The 12,201-nt window shown below is 44.8% G+C and overlaps 1 protein-coding gene across 2 annotated transcripts in view; it reads right to left on the minus strand.

Annotated features, from left to right (window-relative positions):
- Positions 1-12,201, minus strand: part of tbck (TBC1 domain containing kinase) — an 84,194-nt gene that overhangs the window by 22,556 nt on the left and 49,437 nt on the right. The gene's annotated exons all lie outside the window — the stretch shown is intronic.

A 12,201-nucleotide genomic window follows, 5' to 3' on the forward strand; every position in this document is an offset into this window, starting at 1 on the left:
GTCACTCACACACTCTCTCAGTCACTCACACACTCACTCAGTCAGTCACTCACACTTACACCTGTGGACAATTTCACACACTCACCCAGTCACTCACACACTCACCCAGTCACTCACACACTCACCCAGTCACTCACTCACCCAGTCACTCACTCACACACTCAGTCACTCACCCAGTCACTTACACACTCACCCAGTCACTCACACACTCACCCTTACACCCGTGGACAATTTCACACACTCACCCAGTCACTCACACACTCACCCAGTCACTCACTCAGTCACTGACACTTACACCTGTGGACAATTTCACACACTCACCCAGTCACTCACACACTCACTCAGTCACTCACACACTCACTCAGTCACTCACACACTCACTCAGTCAGTCACTCACACTTACACCTGTGGACAATTTCACACACTCACCCAGTCACTCACACACTCACACCTGTGGACAATTTCACACAGCCAATCAATTGACCAAGCCGTGGTTTTGGACTGCGGGAGGAAACTGCAGCACCTGGAGGATACCCACACCGAGACAAGGAGAACATACTCCTCACAGACGGCGATCCAAGACGGGTATTGAACACACCTGCAGAGCCACGGAGCTCGCGGAGTCAAGAAATAATAATCATTTTTACACACTGGGGATAAAGATATACCAAGCTATATTTCACATAAATAAATAAATAAACAAACACAAGCCCTTCTGTGTTTGATTTTCATAAACCGAGCTCCCCAGTGGCGCAGAAGGAATAAAGAAGTCTCCTATAATGCAGCACTGTGAACGTTCGAGTGCCTAACAGACAATTGGCAGCTCTGTGTGGCGTGTGGAACTGGAAAGACGCAGCGACAGACTGTCTCTTGTTGCACTGAGTGAAAAGCAGAAAGTATTAAAAACGTCTCTCTTTTTTGAAATCTTCATCTTAGAAACACAAAGTGCTGCAGAAGACGTGTTGACATTACATTAGCTCCGTTGCCGGTTATTGCTGCGCGACCTGCAGAGAAGCTTCCCAGGATCCCGAGTCCCAACAGGTCCAAAGACTTTTCTGAACAGCAACACGTACACGCTCTTACAATGAGGGATTACTGGAGACAAGGGGAGATTAGCTGATTCCCCCAAATACATCGTGACCTCTCGCGAGTCGTGCACTTTAAACGGTGGCTTAGAATAAAGAGATTCATTGGATTAGTGGCGGATATAAACAAAATAGGAATTCCAATCCTTCTCAGTCGCTCTGATTCATTCTCTCGCGTCTCGGTTAGTGACGACTTCGTCTAACAAGTCGCTTCAGTGTGACTCCGCTGCTGTTTGAATTAAACCCGTAATTCACAGCAGCCTTCATTTAGTTACTGCAGAGAGAAAGTTAAAAAATTCAGTTATTGGAGAAAATTCAGTTATTGGGTCACACTGGGGAGAGAGAGAGAGAGAGAGAAAGAGAGAGAAATGACAGGCATGAGAGAGATAAAAAAAAAACTGAGAAAGGGTAGAGAATGACAGAAAAACAAGAGAACAGGAGCGAGAGAGAGAGAGAGGAACAAAATGAAAGAAGGAAAAGTAGAAAATGAAAGAGAGAGAGAGAGCAAGTGTGGGAGAGATTGAGTGTGATAGAGAGAGAAAACGAGAAAAAAGAAGAAAATGAGAGAGAAAACAAGAGAACGAGTGAGAGAGAGATTAAGGTGAGAGCAAGAGAGAGGGAACAAGAGAGAATGTGGGAAAGGAAAGAGAAGGTGAGAGAGTGGGAGATATAGAGAGATTGACAGAGAGGAAGAGAGAGGGTAAGGGAGTGCAGAGAATATAAGGATTCTGCTTGAGAAAGAGAGAGAGAGAGAGAGAGAGAGAGAGAGAGAGAGAGAGAGAGAGAAGGGAGAACAGAGAATGTGAGGAGGAATGCAGTCTCTGCTTTCTGAGAGAGGGGGAGAGAGAGAGAGAGAGAGAGAGAGAGAGAGAGAGAGAGAGAGATAAAGAAACAGAGAAAGGGTAGAGTGTCACCGAGACAGAGACATAAAAGTGTCAAGTGGAGACATTCCGACTCCCCTGACTCATGAATGTTGCATGCAATCACTCTCCTCGGCCGCGGCGGCTGCACTGCCAGCGCTGCCTCCAACAGATGCCATCCAATCAGCCCCAGATCCAGCTCTGCATCCCACATTCAACAGCTTAAAAATGAGCCTGTTAAATGATATTAGTTTGAGACATTATTCAGCGGCTGTCACTGTCAAACTGAAACCGGAGAAACTGCGGGCAGAGTATTCTCACACCATGAGAAATGACGACCATGGCGCCAGACAAAACACCGCCATCCAGGCGTCTGATCACAACAGCAAACACCACAGGGTAACACCACAGTCTTCAACCAGCAACTACAAAAAACACAATGCCACTATGTCCCTAAAAGTTTGTAGGCGACGACAGTAATGTTAATATTTGCCGATGGTCACAGGAAACAGGCTCCGAGTCCTCAGTGGAAGGACGGCCTGTCTTTCCAGAAGGCAGCTTCCCAAAAGCAAACACCATCAGACGGCTGTGGGGCGCGGAGGACGCTTCTGTTCTCTGCAGCGTTCACGACGGGCCGAGTGTTGCGGCAGGATTCCGCTCAGGGTGAGGGTTAATGGTGCGTGAAGGCAAGTGCCACTGAAACGTTGGAGGAACGTCACAGGTACGTCACTTCCGGCTGACTACTCGCGTGCTTGATTTGAAATTGTTTGCCGTTTGTCGCTGTTTTAGTCCTCTAGACGTTTATTTACAATCTCTATTGCATATTCTTTGGCATTGCTTATCCTAGTGTGCTGTCTTCATCATTCCTAACCCACCGTGCTTCTTAACTTCATTTTTTTTCGTACATATTATTTCTCATTGTTTATTTTTCTCTCTTCATGGCGCCTGCCGAGGAACGAGCCCTTTCTGAGCTCGGCGCGGAGCTCGAGCAGCTCGGTCGCCGGATTCAGCGTCTCTTGGAGAAGCAGACGGAGCTCCAGCGGGAGAAGACGAGACTCGAGGCAGCCCGTGACGCCTCCTACGTGGCCGTCGCCTCTCCGGCTCCTCTGCCGCGGCGGTTTGCGGGGGTACCCATCTACACGCCTGCACCGGGATGGGAGCGCCAGCGTGGGCGTGGGAAGCCGAGGCCGTCCCCCCCTCCACCGCAGCCAGTCTTCACTTCTGCCAACCGGTTTGAGGTGCTCAGCTCCTGGCCTTCACCTGCTCCAGCGCCAAAGACTAAACAGGACGGTGTTCTTATTATTGGTGACTCAATAGTTAGACATTTAAAAGTGCCGGGGATAAAGAGTAATGCAACCGTGTCTTGTCTCCCAGGCGCACGTGTCCTGGACGTCGCCAGGCGGCTTCCGTCGGCGCTTCGGCAGCGCGAGGACTTCGGCACCGTCGTTCTCCACGTGGGAACGAACGACATCTCCGCCCGCCGCAGCGAGGTCCTGAAGGAGCACTACCGTTCGCTTCTGGATACCGCTCGGAAGAAGACGGATGCTAGGATCATCGTCTCTGGCCCCCTGCCCACCTACCGTCGAGGATGCGAGGCGTTTAGCAGGCTCTTTGGGCTCCACTCCTGGCTCCTGGATTGGTGCGGCACTGTCGGCGTGGACTACGTCGACAACTGGGAGTGCTTTCGTGAGCGTCCGGCCCTGTATCGTTGGGATGGGCTTCATCCAAGCCGTCTAGGATCCGCAGTTCTCTCTGAGAACATTGAGGTGGTTCTGCGCCGGAACTGACTGGTCATTCCCAGTCACATCAGTCAGGTAGGTGGAATGGATAGCGAGCAGGTAAGTAATATTAAAATTCCTAATGTTCCTCCTGACCATCTCTCTACTGCTAGTATGATGAGTAGCATGTCCATATCACCCACTCTAATTAATGCTAATAAATTTTTCAGCATTGAGACTGTGTCTGTTCCCCGCAAAGCTTGTTATCACAAACGCCCAAAAATCAGTTTTAACAACCTAATTAGAATTAACACCAAGGCACTGCAGCGAACGCAATATTTCAGCACTTCCAGCATTAAATTAGGGCTTTTAAATATACGATCTCTAACATCCAAAGCACTCACTGTCTGTGATATTATTACTGATAACAAACTCTATGCATTATGTCTCTGCGAAACATGGGCTAAACCCAATGAATACATTGACCTAAATGAGTCCACTCCCCCTGGCTTCAGCTATTACAGTTGCCCACGAACATCTGGTCGTGGTGGTGGTGTAGCCACAATCTATGACCCTACCATTGACACAACACAAAAATCTAGTTATGATACTAAATCCTTTGAAGTACTTACTCTTAAAGTCACTGCATCAAAAAGGCAGCACTCATTTATGCTCATCACAATCTATCGTCCTCCTGGCCCTTATACAGAATTTCTTTGTGAATTTGCTGATTTTCTCTCAAGTGTAGTTATCGTATCAGAAAAGGCCTTAATTGTTGGTGATTTCAATATTCACTTTGAGAAGGACCATGATCCACTTAAAATTGCATTTGAATCAATTTTGGATGCGCTAGGGTTCACTCAGAATGTTACTGGGCCCACTCATCAATGCAAACACACATTGGACCTAGTGTTAACACGGGGCATTGAGATAAAGAATCTATCCAATCTCTCGCTACATGAGACCATCTCTGATCACCATCTAATCACATATGAAATAGCGTTAAACTTTGATATTTGTCCACAACCACGCTATATTAGAAAGCGCACTATAACATCCTCAACAGTTAGTGATTTTATCAACAACCTTCCAGACCTTACCACCATTTCTTCTCCAACTCACCCAAATGACCTTGAGCTCATTACAAACAACCTACAACACTTATTGTGTACAAACCTAGATAGTGTTGCACCAGTCAAGACCAAACAATTTAGAGAGAAAAGGCTTGCTCCATGGTACAGTGACAGCACGCGTGCATTAAAACTGGCTGCCCGTAACCATGAACGTAAATGGAGACACACAAAACTAGAATGTTTCCGAATTGCATGGCAGCACAGCCTCACCGACTATAAACATGCCTTATCTAAAGCCAAATCACAGTACATCTCTTCCCTTATAGAAAACAGCAAAGACAACCCTAGATTCCTTTTTAGCACTGTATCAAATCTAATTGGAAACAAAAAGGAAATCAACCCCATTGTTCCCTCTGATTTCTGTAGCAATGACTTTATGATGTTTTTTAATGATAAAATTGATTGCATTCGCCTCAAAATCCAAAATCAGTCCAAAGTCACATCGGCTCTCGTAGATGAACCACCCGCCAGCTCTGAGGTGCACTTAGACTACTTGAATTCTGTCGATGAAAATGACTTGCTTAGTTTAATTAGCTCATCTAAATCAACTACATGCTTACTGGATCCTGTACCAACACAATTATTTAAACAAATTTTACCTAAAGTCATTAGACCATTGCTCACAATAATAAACTCATCCCTCAACATTGGATATGTACCAAAACCTCTGAAACTAGCGGTAATCAAACCAATTATTAAAAAACCCAATCTTGACCCTCTCGTACTCGCAAACTACAGGCCAATTTCAAACCTCCCTTTTATTGCTAAGATTCTAGAAAAAGTCGTGTCACAGCAGTTGTGCTCTTATCTACAAAACAATGACATTCATGACATTTTTCAGTCTGGATTTAGACCAAATCACAGCACAGAAACGGCTCTAACAAGAGTAACTAATGACTTACTCCTTTCACATGATAAGGGCTATATATCTATTCTGGTGCTGCTTGACCTTAGTGCAGCATTTGATACCATAGATCATGTGATGCTTCTTGATAGGCTGGAAAATCTGGTAGGAATAAAAGGATCTGCCCTCTCTTGGTTCAGATCTTATTTATCCGATCGTTACCAATTTGTTTATCTGAATAATAAATCCTCTAATCATACTTTAGTTAAATATGGTGTTCCACAAGGATCAGTGCTCGGCCCTGTATTGTTCACACTCTACATGCTGCCACTGGGTCGACTAATCCGTAAGCATGGTATTCAATTCCACTGTTATGCTGATGACACACAACTGTATATATCAGCCAAACCCAATGATGTTGCTTGTCTACGTAAAATAACAGAATGTCTAACTGAAATTAAAGACTGGATGATGCAAAACTTTCTCATGTTAAATTCTGATAAAACTGAGGTCTTGTTACTAGGTAAAGATACTCAGATACATTCACTCAGAAATGCTGCTATTGATAATTCAACAGTAAAACACAATGCCATCATTAAAAACTTAGGGGTAGCCTTTGATTCGACTCTCACATTTGATACCCACATATCCAATACAGTCAAAACCGCCTTCTTCCACCTACGCAATATTGCCAAAATTCGGCATATTTTATCATTAAAAGATGCAGAGAAACTAGTGCATGCTTTTATAACTTCACGTCTAGACTACTGCAATGCGCTCCTGGCAGGGAGCTCGTGCAAAGCGTTACACAAGCTTCAGTTAGTTCAAAATGCAGCAGCCAGGGTGCTCACTAGAGCTAGAAAATTCGAACATATCACCCCAGTTCTCTCGTCCCTACACTGGCTACCTGTAAAATTTCGCATTGACTATAAAATACTCCTCTTAGCTTATAAATCTCTAAATGGTTTAGGCCCGCAGTATCTTACTGAACTTCTCATACCTTATCGCCCGTCACGTACACTTCGTTCACAGGATGCCCATCTACTCTTTGTTCCTCGCATTAAGAAAAACACAGCAGGAGGAAGAGCCTTTTCTCACAAAGCTCCTCAACTCTGGAATAGCCTTCCGGTTACTGTTCGGGGCTCAGACACACTCTCAATCTTTAAATCTAGATTAAAAACCTACCTTTTTAAACAAGCTTTTGGTTAATCACTCACCTTCAGGTTACTCCTTCTATATTGGTGTTCGGGCTGGTTTTCATATTATCACTGTTCTGTGTTAACCCTGTCATATCACCATAGCTACAGCATTCTTAGTTAGCTGTGTAGTAACCGCCAACACGCTGTCTGTCGCTGGGTTCTCTTGCCTGACCAGTGGAAGCTTTTTTCGCAGGACAAATTTCCCCGTTCTTTACCATGACCCTACTAACCTCTGTGTTTTTATTTGTTCCCTTTGTCTGGCTTTCTTTCTCCTGTCTCTCTCTCATGCTTTGAGATGTCCTGCTGCTCTCCAGGTGTTGCCCTGATCCAGCCCCTGTGTCCTGTACAAGATCCTGTCCTTGTCTCATCTACACTATCATGCTTGGCCATGCTGTTTTATTTCAGATTAACTCTGCACCTAATTTTAACTCACACTGAATCCCTGATCACCTCCTCCTTCATCAGACTCATACATCACTAATATCATCATCCTCACCATTTTCATTTCTGCTTCTCCATCATCACTAATATACTACATTTATACTACTATAACCCCTTCATCGGTCATTTCACTTTTACTTCTGTTCTCTGTTGTGTCTCCGGTGTCGACCCGTGGAGGATGGGTTCCCCGTATGAGTCTTGGTTCCTTCCAAGGTTTCTTCCTCGTGTGCTGAGGGAGTTTTTCCTTGCCACTGTTGCCCCTGGCTTGCTCATAGGAGGCTTGGACCCGGATCTCTGTAAAGCTGCTTTGTGACGACTTTTTGTTGTGAAAAGCGCTATATAAATAAAATTTGATTGATTGATTGATTGAATCATCCACAAAGACCGAACACACTGCTGCTCCAGGCTCGAGGACAGCCATTAAAGCTGGAGGAGCCGGACCGACGAGACACAACGGCAGCCCCAAACCGAAGCCCTGAGCTGAGGAAATGGAATAAAATAATACACCACAACACACACACACACACTTCACCGCACACAGGACAGCGTAATTGGAGCTATTCTGAAAAACAAAAACAAAGTAGACGGTCAGTGAGGAAATGGGTCATGAATGGAATCAACAGCAGGGAAAAGAATGTTTCTGATTGGACCTGAACACACAGGATATAACGAAATGTCAGGTGACATGCTTTGGTCAAACTACCACAAGGTTCAAACCCTACAGCAGCGTTCTCCTCCAAAACAACCAATTTTGTTACTGTACAAACCGGATCCCATTTTTACCACTGTGTGGCATCCCCCCTTCTTCTTACAACACTCAACAGACGTCTGGGGACAGAGGAGACCAGTTTCTCAAGATTAGAAACAGGAATGCTCTCCCATTCATGTCTAATACAGGCCTCTAACTGTTCAATCGTCTTGGGCCTTCTTTGTCGCACCTTCCTCTTTATGATGCTCCAAATGTTCTCTACAGGTGAAAGATCTGGACTGCAGGCTGCCATTTCAGTCTCCGGATCCTTCTCCTACGGAGCCATGATGTTGTGATTGCTGCAGAATGTGGTCTGGCATTATCTTGTTGAAAAATGCAGGGTCTTCCCTGAAAGAGATGACGTCTAGATGGAAGCATATGTTGTTCTAGAACCTGAACATAGTTCTCTGCATTAAATAGTGCCTTTCCAGACATGCAAGCTGCCCATGCCACAAGCACTCATGCAACCCCATACCATCAGTGATGCAGGCTTCTGAACGGAGCGTCGATAACAACTTGGGTTATCCTTGTCCTCTCTGGTCCGGATGACATGGCGTCCCAGTGTTCCATAAAGAACTTCAAATTGTGATTCATCTGACCACAGAACAGTCTTCCATTTTGCCACACTCCATTTTAAAAGACCCCTGGCCCAGTGCAAACGTCTGAGCTTGTGGAGCTTGCTTAGAAATGGCTTCCTCTTTGTACTGTAGAGTTTCAGCTGGCAACGGCGGATGGCACGGTGGATTATGTTCACTAACAATGCTTTCTGGAAGTATTCCTGAGCCCATTCTGTTATTTCCTTGACAGTGGCATTCCTGTTTGAGGTGCAGTGATGTTTAAGGGCCCGGCGATCACGAGCATCCAGTAGAGTTTTACGGCCTTGACCCTTACGCACAGCAATTGTTCAGATTCTCTGAACCTTTTGATGATGTTATGCACGGTTGATGATGATAACTTAAAAGTCTTTGCTATTTTACGCTGGGTAACACCATTCTGGTATCGCTGCACTATCTTTCTGCCCAACAATGGTGGAATTGGTGATCCTCTTACCGTCTTGGCTTCAGAGAGACACTGACACTCTGAGAAGCTCTTTTTATACCCAATCATGTTGTCAATTGACCGCATTAGTGTTAATTGGTCTTCCAGCTGTTCGTTATATGCTCAATTTCCTTTTTCCAGCCACTTATTGCTATGTTCTATTACGAATAAAATATTGACATTTGCCATCTCCACATCATTGCATTCAGTTTTTATTCACAATTTGTTTAGTGTCCCAAATTTTTGGACTCCAGTTTGTACATGAGAATATCCTCAAACTACACAACCTCTCTAATACTCCACAGAGGACACACACTGGCGACATCACCTCACACAGTGTGTGAATGTGTGCTATTTCAGGACAGATTCGTTACAGATTGGTTCCAGTTTCCCACTGATATTGAACGTTTTCGGTTCCTGATATCCGAATGGTGCCATCTCTATCGTGTACCCGTGTTCATTTCTTTTTTATTACACTTCTGTTTGGTTACCTAGTTCTGGAAGTTCTCAGCACTGTGCAGCTGGGCAACTTATGTCACAACCACTTCTACAAAACAACAAGGAAATACCACTTGTCATGGCAGGTCTACAGTAGAGTGGGTACAGCATTTTGACAGCGCTGCCTGAGGATCAACATAGACCATGGAGGAAAGAACAGTGAGACAACCAGTCCATGGAGGGTGGGTGGGGAGTGTAGAGGCAGCAGAGTAGGAGTAAACAACGGGGCTATAAGAGAAGTGCTGACAGAGGAACTCGACCACATTTGGCTATAACACATACAGTCCAGAGTTCTGAGGACAAGATCTAGTAATAAATCAGCATCATGTCACCATTATTGCCAGTTGTCATACGTCATATTTAATGTTATGACAGCTACAACATTCGACCATTACGCCAGCTGTCCTGAAAACGTCCGATAAGGTTAACACGACACTCACGACATCATTTAAAATGGCCATGACATGGTGGTTATGTCAGTTATATGTTTCAGGGTTCAACTAGAATGATGGCAGAAAAAGACTTGAACCTGCTATGAGTACATTCAGCCATCTACCACAGTCTTTACCGAATATCTGCTCTACTCACCGAGATGGAGGGCTGTTTGACGCGTTCCAGTGGGAGGTCTGAGTTATGGAAGACGAAGGCTAGAAGGCTTTGTGCTTATATTAATGAGAAGTAGCGTAGGCAACACACCACATGAGGAATCATCTGTAACCTAGACTTTGAGACATTAAAAAAAACCCTTTGCACGTTCCTCTACAGATATAAGTTATGCTGCCTTTGTGCCTACAGGTGTAAATGCTGGTAAAGCTGCAGCTGAAGCATGGGGCTGAGTACATAAAGAGTAACTGTTAAGGAGTAACTGTAACATAAAGAGTAACTGTTAACTGTTGCATAGCATTACAAATGCAAATGGTCATTTTATTCAGCTAAATGTAACCGGAAAGTATTATTACACTACATTCACACTCGCTGGCATCAGCATCACCATTTTACATCATCTACATCAAACCTCACACATACTTTTGGACAAAATATTATCCTCAAAAACAGACCAAATCGATGCAGATGCTTTTGCAGAGCTTTTTCCTGATGTATGAATAATGAATCCTGTAATGTTTATAAAATTATAATTGTACTTTTTAATACTATGCAACATTCATTCATTCAATGGAATGAACCCACCACACTCCTCACAGACAGTCACCCGGAGGAAACCCACACAGACACAGGGAGAACACACCACACTCCTCACAGACAGTCACCCGGAGGAAACCCACACAGACACAGGGAGAACACACCACACTCCTCACAGACAGTCACCCGGAGGTAACCCACGCAGACACAGAGAGAACACACCTTAGTTTAGGTTCTAGAGGGGAACTTGTTAGGTTCTAGAGGGGAACTTCCTTCCTGGTTCCAGCCCTACTTCCCTCTTCCAGAAGTTACATAATGCGGTTTCTGCAGTGCTGATCCCTACTACCAGTCAGTGAAGCATTACAACGATTTGTAGCTGTATTTTTAAGGTAAATATACTATCTACACACTTAAAAATTATGGTATTTAAGTAACCCTGAACACTTAAAGTACCTTTTGCATAATTTAATGGTTCTATATGGCACCAAAAGGGTTCTTTTATTGTTACAATGTCAAACTGGGTACAAAACAACAACCCTTTGTTGTGTCATAGAACACTTCTCTAAAAGGTGCTATAGAGAATCAACCTGAAGAACCGCTTCATGATGATTTCTTTGAGTGTTCAGGGTTCTATACCATTTTCTTTATTAAGGAACCCTTGAAGAATCATCAGAAGAACCCACAGATCTTGAGAGCTTCCAGAATTCACTGTACACTATAAAAATAGGGCTCTGAACACAGCTGGCCACCATTCCATCAATTAGTCTGAAAACGCTGATAATTAACAGACATTTTAACGTTCTTTTACCTGTTGTTTACCGATTTCTATTTAGGAACTCAAGCTCCTGCATGAGTCAGAGCAGGGGAATGGAGCTCTGCAGAGCCATCGCTGAAGCAGGACCACCGTGAGAGTAGAGAGCGCCCGAGGCCAAGGAGCTGCTCGGTATAAGGGGGCGCCTCCTCGGGCTGGATCCGTGGCCGGTGTCCGTTTCACTTGAACTGAGCATAGTTCCTGACAGACGAGTCGGATTTGCATGAGCAGGCGCACTCCCCATGCCCCCAGAGCTCTCTACCTAGGGTCTGACTGTAATAGGCTTGTCAATGGGGATTAACGTCAGCGCTTCCATTTAAAAGTTCACAAAGCATGAAGAAGAAGGCGGCCGAAAGAAGAGAGGAAAAGAGTGCCGGGGTCATTTAAGACAAAACTGCTTTGTGGCTTTATCCCAGACTTCCATTCGCTGCTGTCATTTTCAGGCAAATTATATCTCGGCGGAGGGGAAGAAAAGGAAAGGCTCTGATTTCACCGCCCTCCAACCTCCCAAGGATGCGCCCTGTGGCCCAGCATTACACTTATACATTGTTGGTAATTGGGGAATATGGTGGTTAACGACACGCATAAATCAAATGTACATTAAGTGTGGATGAGAAACTGTGGTGTGGCAAAACGGACTGGGGTTTAATGCCAGAACTGGGCAACCATTACACTCTAAACCAATA

This window comes from Hoplias malabaricus, chromosome 8 (assembly GCF_029633855.1).
Source record: "Hoplias malabaricus isolate fHopMal1 chromosome 8, fHopMal1.hap1, whole genome shotgun sequence".
Lineage (NCBI taxonomy): Eukaryota > Metazoa > Chordata > Actinopteri > Characiformes > Erythrinidae > Hoplias > Hoplias malabaricus.